We start from the raw sequence: 6238 nt of genomic DNA, 5'->3' as shown, positions 1-6238 counted from the left end.
ACGGTTTGTACAAATTGAGTGGTTTGCATTTGATCGCTCCCCTATATATATATATATATATATATATATATATATATATATAATATGAGTGAGAAGTTTAAAATATTAAAACTTTACCATCTATGCTTGGCATATAAAGGTAAGAATATAAGATTTTATCTTATTTACCTGTTCTATTTTGAGAGAAAAGAAAAGAGAGAAAAGTTACTGTGTGTAATCTTTTGTGAAAGTTTGCGTGAAGGTGTTAGAACAAAGAAGTTGATTCTGTGATCATATTTGGAATCTGTTGCTGTGAGATTCATCTTTGTATACGTGCATATAAGGTGATGTTTGTTATTAAAATTTTATACGTTTAGTATTGGAAATACTTGAATTGATTGATGTTTATGTGGAAGTAAGGTAAACTGGTTTTTGAAGCTGTTTGAGTTGAGAAAGGTAAACTGTTCTTGAAAGCTGTTTTGAGTTGATATTTAAACTGGGTTTAGAACTATAAAAGTTCTTGATATAAAGTTTATGAGATAAAACTGTTTTGATGTCACTCTCAAAAATGACAGTTTTGGTTAAATTTTTATGAGGGAATAAGGGTGGCATATCAAGGAGAGGTGTACCATGGGATAAGGGTGACATATCAAGGAGAGGTGTACCTTTGGATAAATGTGACAATTGTGAAATCTGAGTTTTGATCATAACTCTTTTATCGCATCCATGAGATGCAATGATTCTGAGTTATAATTTCTGTGTGATGTGAAGACTTGGAATTATTGATCTTATTGATATGATAACAATGATGTTGTGCAAAGAAGGAAAATGACTTATAGCCAAAGGCTTTAATTGCCTGTGTTTTGAATAATCAATATTTTTGGGATTTTGTATATTACACTTCAAATTGTTCAAAAGGGCAAAGGTTTGGTGAAGAACCAAAAGGGCTCTGGTTGGTCTTCAAGACTAACCAGATGGCCTCTGGTTGTGGTGGAAAATCTTTAAGGTTTTTTCAAAACTAATATTTTGACCTAGAGGCTCTGTATCGTGAAATATCTAGCAACTACGAGCTATGTATTTAAACTTGACTTCTCATACAACTTTACAAGTTAAACCCTTTAAACTTTATCTTTTACAATTATAATAGAGAACCAAAGAGGCTCTGGTTAACTTTCATGTTTTAACAGAGGACCTCTGGTTATGTTACAATCTTATTGTTTTATGATATCTCATCTTTTTATTTTCTGAAAGTTATAGTCTAGAAGGACCAAAGGTTCTTGTTGTCCAGAAGGCCTCTGGATTAGTCATACATCCTTAGTCAATGTTGAAAGTTGGAGACCAGAAGCACTAGTTGGTAAGACCGGAGGCTCTGGTCGACTAGAGGGGCTCTGGTTGGCTTAACTCTGGATTTCCTTATACTAATTTGAGTGACGAGAGGAGTTCTGGTTGATTATTTTTACGTGTTTATATCATTTTCTTAAGAATGATTTGGATTTCATGATTTAAGTCATTAATAACCTTATTTTGTTTGGCTTTGCTTTGGCTTAAGAGCCTGAGGAGTTCTGTTCTTTAAGAGCTAGAGGAGCTCTGGTCTTTAAGAGTTAGATGAGCTCTGGGTATAGGCGCATTGTAATATACGAGGATTTTGAGAAACTCTCACAAAGTGATTCGAGAACCTGAGTGGTTATATGCCATGTGTGATAAGGAAGATTTACAAACTCTTATTGAATTGTGATATTTGAGTTTTGACTTATAAAATGTTGAAGATATATTTGTATGTTTACAAAGATGATTTTAAAACAGGTTTGGTGAATTTTCACCCTGTATCTGTATAAAAAGGGATTTCTCAATAGATCTCAAGGTCTAACCCTTATTTTATGTTTCAAAAATATGCATTGCAGGTCAGGCTTTAGGAAGGAATAAGGAGAAGGGGAAATGTGAAAATTTCCTGTTATGCTTGCTTAATTTATTAAGAACAATATGTTATCTATTGAATTTTAGGAATAGTGGTATCTATGCCAGTTATGTACAAGAATGTTATTTTGGAAATTTTTGGCTGTAAATTTTGTAATATACTTCTTATACTGTTGGGACCGAAGGTGTACTATTTGTATTTCTTGAGTTATGAAATACATGTTTATATGCAAATGCGGATCTTGGGTTGTTACAAAATTGGTATCAGAGCTTGAGTTTAAGGGATTTAGGTATTTAGCATGATGCCTATACTTAAAGTGTATTATTTTCATATTAAAGGTCCCTGACATAGATAGAACCATTGGGATAAATATGATGGGTTAAGAGGACAGTATGTAAGGTAAATTCGAATTACAACTGACCAATGTAATTATGAATTTACAGGTACATATCTGTACTTAGACACCCTATTATATTTGGGAATGTGATTGTATGATTATTAATATCGAAAATTGATGATGGCCAGTCATTCCAGAAGGTCTAAAAGGGTCACCCTCCCCAACCCAAATGAAAGAGAAGATTCACCTGATAATGTTCCAACAAGTTTATCCAAAGGCAGAGGCAAAGGAAGAGGTAGGGGTAGAGGCCGTGGAAGAAATCAGGGAAGAGGAAAACAAAGTCAATCTAAGATTGATCTAGATCAGGGTGAATCAATTTCTAGAAATGTAAACCAAGAACCTGTGCCACAACCCGAATATGTGACCTGAGATGTATTAGCGGAAGAGATGAGTAAATAAGAGAAACTCTGACATCTATTCTTGGGGTACCGGCCAGAATTGAAACTTAAAGAGTTGAGCTGAATCCACAACTTCAAGCTACCAACAGTAAAGGGGGTGATATTAAGAAGTTTTTGACTTGTAAGCCCTCAACGTTTTCTAGGGAAAGAGATCTTGTAAAGCAATGTGCTGGTTGAAGGATATTGAATCTGTGTTCAACACCAACAAATGTCCAGAAGAAGAAGATAAGGTGGGTTGTGGAATCGTTAGCCAAACCAGATATTTTGCGAACTATGCCGTGGTCAGGATTCGTTGATAGATTTAAAGAACAATTTTGTCCAAGAGCTGTGGTTAGACAAATGGAAGAAGACTTTTTGAAGTTGGAACAAGGTAGTCGGATGGTATGGGAATATACTGAAAAGTTTATCGAACATTCCCGGTTTGCAGAACATTATATCTCCACTGAAGCTAGAAAGGTTGAAAGATATATCTGGGGTTTAAAACCCTCAATACGGAATTTTGTAATTGCCATGAGTCCTGTCAATTTTCCATTGGAATTAGATGATACTGAAACTACTGAAAGAAACAAGAATAAGAATGGGGAAGAAAAGGTGCTAAAGAAAAGGAAATGGGAAAGATCTTCATCTAGTTTGTGAAGACCCAAATTTGCAAAAATGGAAAACCGTCCTGTTCAAAGTTCTAGTGCAAGACCATGCCCGAAATGTCGTCAAGTTTATCAGGGTGATTGTAGCATCGACCAGAGGAAATGTTACCAATATAGTGAAATCGGTCATTTATCTAGAATTCGTCCAGCTCCCGGGACATGTTTTCAATGCAACTCCCCTGATCACATTAGACCGAATTGCTCTCAGTTGAGAGTTCCCCGGTTAATAATGGGAGGAAATGTTCCAAGTACAACGGGGAAGACCAAATGTTCAAAGAGGAGGTCTAGGAGGGGCTAGGGGCTGATCTTTTCAAATGACCAAAAGCGAGGCCGAGGCAACTCCAGATGTGGTAACATGTACTTTTCTCGTTAACTTCGTATATGATAAAGTGCTGTTTGATTCTGGTGCAAATTACTCTTTTGTATCGCCATTATTTGCGGGGTGTTCATGCATGAATTTTGTGGCACTTGACCATATGTTAGTAGTTGATACTGCTAATTATAGTCAAGTATCTTTTAGCTATGTTTTTTATGATGGTCAAATTGAAATCGAGGGGTGTGGGCTACCAATCTGATTGTTTCTGATGCCTATGAAATAATTTGATGTTGTAGTGGGAATGGATTGATTAGTAGAAAACCAGCCTAGTATTGTCTGTAATAGAAAGATGATCAATATTAATTTGCTGGAGAAAGGGCCGATTGTGATTTATGGTAATCGACAAGATCATCATACCAATTTATTGTCTGTTCTGAAATCCAGAAAGTATTCATAAAGGGTGTCGTGGGTAATTGGCTTATGTAATTGATTTGAAGAAAAAAAAGGGTAAACAAGAGTCTATTCCTGTGGTCTGTGAGTATCCTGAAGTATTTCCAGAGGATTTGACTAGTTTACCATTGGATCGGTCCATTGAATTCAGAATTGATCTGATACCCAGGGCAGCACCAGTAGCTAGGGCACCTTATCCTCTGGCACCATCGGAATTGAAGGAATTGGTAACACAGTTGAAAGACTTGCTTGTTAAAGGATTTATCAGAACAAGTACTTCACCTTGGGGAGCTCCGGTTCTATTTGTTAAAAAGACGGATGAGTCTATGAGAATGTGTATCGATTATAGAGAACTGAATAAGCTAAAAATCAAGAACAAATATCCCTTACCAAGAATCGACGATCTATTGGACCAACTAGTTGGAGCAAGTTATTTTTCTAAAATTGATTTACGATTGGGGTATCATCAGCTTAAAGTCGGAGATGAAGACATCGCCAAAATAGCCTTCCGAACTAGATACGAACATCATGAGTTTTTGGTTATGCCATTCAGTTTAACCAATGCTCTAGCAGCATTCATGGATATAATGAACCGGGTATGTAACAAATATCTTGATAAATTTGTTATTATGTTTATTGATGGTATTCTTATATAGTCAAAATCTAAAGAAGAGCATGTCGAACATCTTTGTCTTTGAACTTTTGAAAAAAAGAAAGATTATTTGCCAAGCTGTCCAAATATGAGTTCTGGTCATGAGAAGTACAGTTTTTGGGTCATGTTATCTCTAAGGTAGGGGTAAAAGTAGATACTGCAAAGATTGAAGCAATTGAAAGATGAGAAGTACCAAGAACTCCTACCGAGATCCGTAGCTTCTTAGGTTTAGCAGGATATTATTTTTTCAAGAATCACTGCACCGCTAACCAAGTTAACTAGGAAGAATGTCAAGTAAGAATGGGAAGAAGATCAGAATAGAGCATTCCTGTTACTGAAAGACCGTCTATGCAGTGCTCCGATTTTATCACTGCTAGATGGATCTGAAGATTTTGTGGTTTACAATGATGCTTCAAAGCTAGGTTTGGGCTGCGTACTGATGCAAATGGGGAAAGTCGTTTCTTACGCATCCAGATAGTTGAAGGATCATAAGAAACAGTATACGACTCTCGATATGGAGCTTGGGGCCATAGTATTTGCATTAAAGATTTGGAGACATTACTTGTTGGGAACTAAATGTCAGATTTTCACAGATCAAAAGAGCCTTCAACACTTGTTTAACCAGAAAGAATTGAATATGCGGCAACGACGGTGGATTGAAATGTTTAACGATTATGATTTTCGAAATTCTTTACCATCCGGGAAAGGAAAATGTGGTAGCTAATGCTCTGATAAGAAAAGAAAGAAGTGGTACGATCAAAGTCATCACAATGAGAACAAACTTGACTTCAGATCAATGAAATTTTAGGATGTCAAGATTAAGCAATCAAAGAAAAGAATTTCAAGGCGGAAAGAGTGGGTAAGATGATTTCAATCTTGGTAAAGAATGACAAAGACAGTATGCGGCAATGACGGTGGATTGAAATGTGGAATACACGTGTCTACAAGTAAAAATCGAGCATCAAAGACCATATGGGAATTTACAGTATTTGGAGATTCCAGTGTGGAAATGGGATCATATCATGATGGATTTTTTTCATGAAATTACCACGAATTTCAAAAGGGTATGATGTTATATGGGTTATCGTAGACCTTTTAAGTACATCTGTGCACTTTCTACCAATTAAATAGAATTATCCTTTACAAAGGTTGGCAAAGATTTATATCGAAGAGATTGTAACTCGACATGGTGTTCCGTTATTCATTATCTCAGATAGGGACAATCGGTTTATCTCAAAGTTTTGGGAGAGTTTTCAAAGAGCCATGGGATCTCAAATCAGATTGAGTACGACGTATCATCCCCAAACCGAAGGGCAAAGTGAATAAACAATTCAGACTCTCGAAGATATGTTAAGAGCTTGTATTATTGACATCGGGGGGATCTTGGAAAAATCATTTGCCTTTAATTGAATTCGCTTACAATAACAATTATCACTTCAACATCCAATCGACACCTTATGAGATTTTGTATGGCCAAAAATGTGGAA

Source organism: Cynara cardunculus, assembly GCF_001531365.2.
Source record: "Cynara cardunculus var. scolymus isolate 2C chromosome LG 10, CcrdV1, whole genome shotgun sequence".
NCBI classification, from domain to species: Eukaryota; Viridiplantae; Streptophyta; class Magnoliopsida; order Asterales; family Asteraceae; genus Cynara; species Cynara cardunculus.
This window is presented reverse-complemented; position numbering follows the sequence as displayed.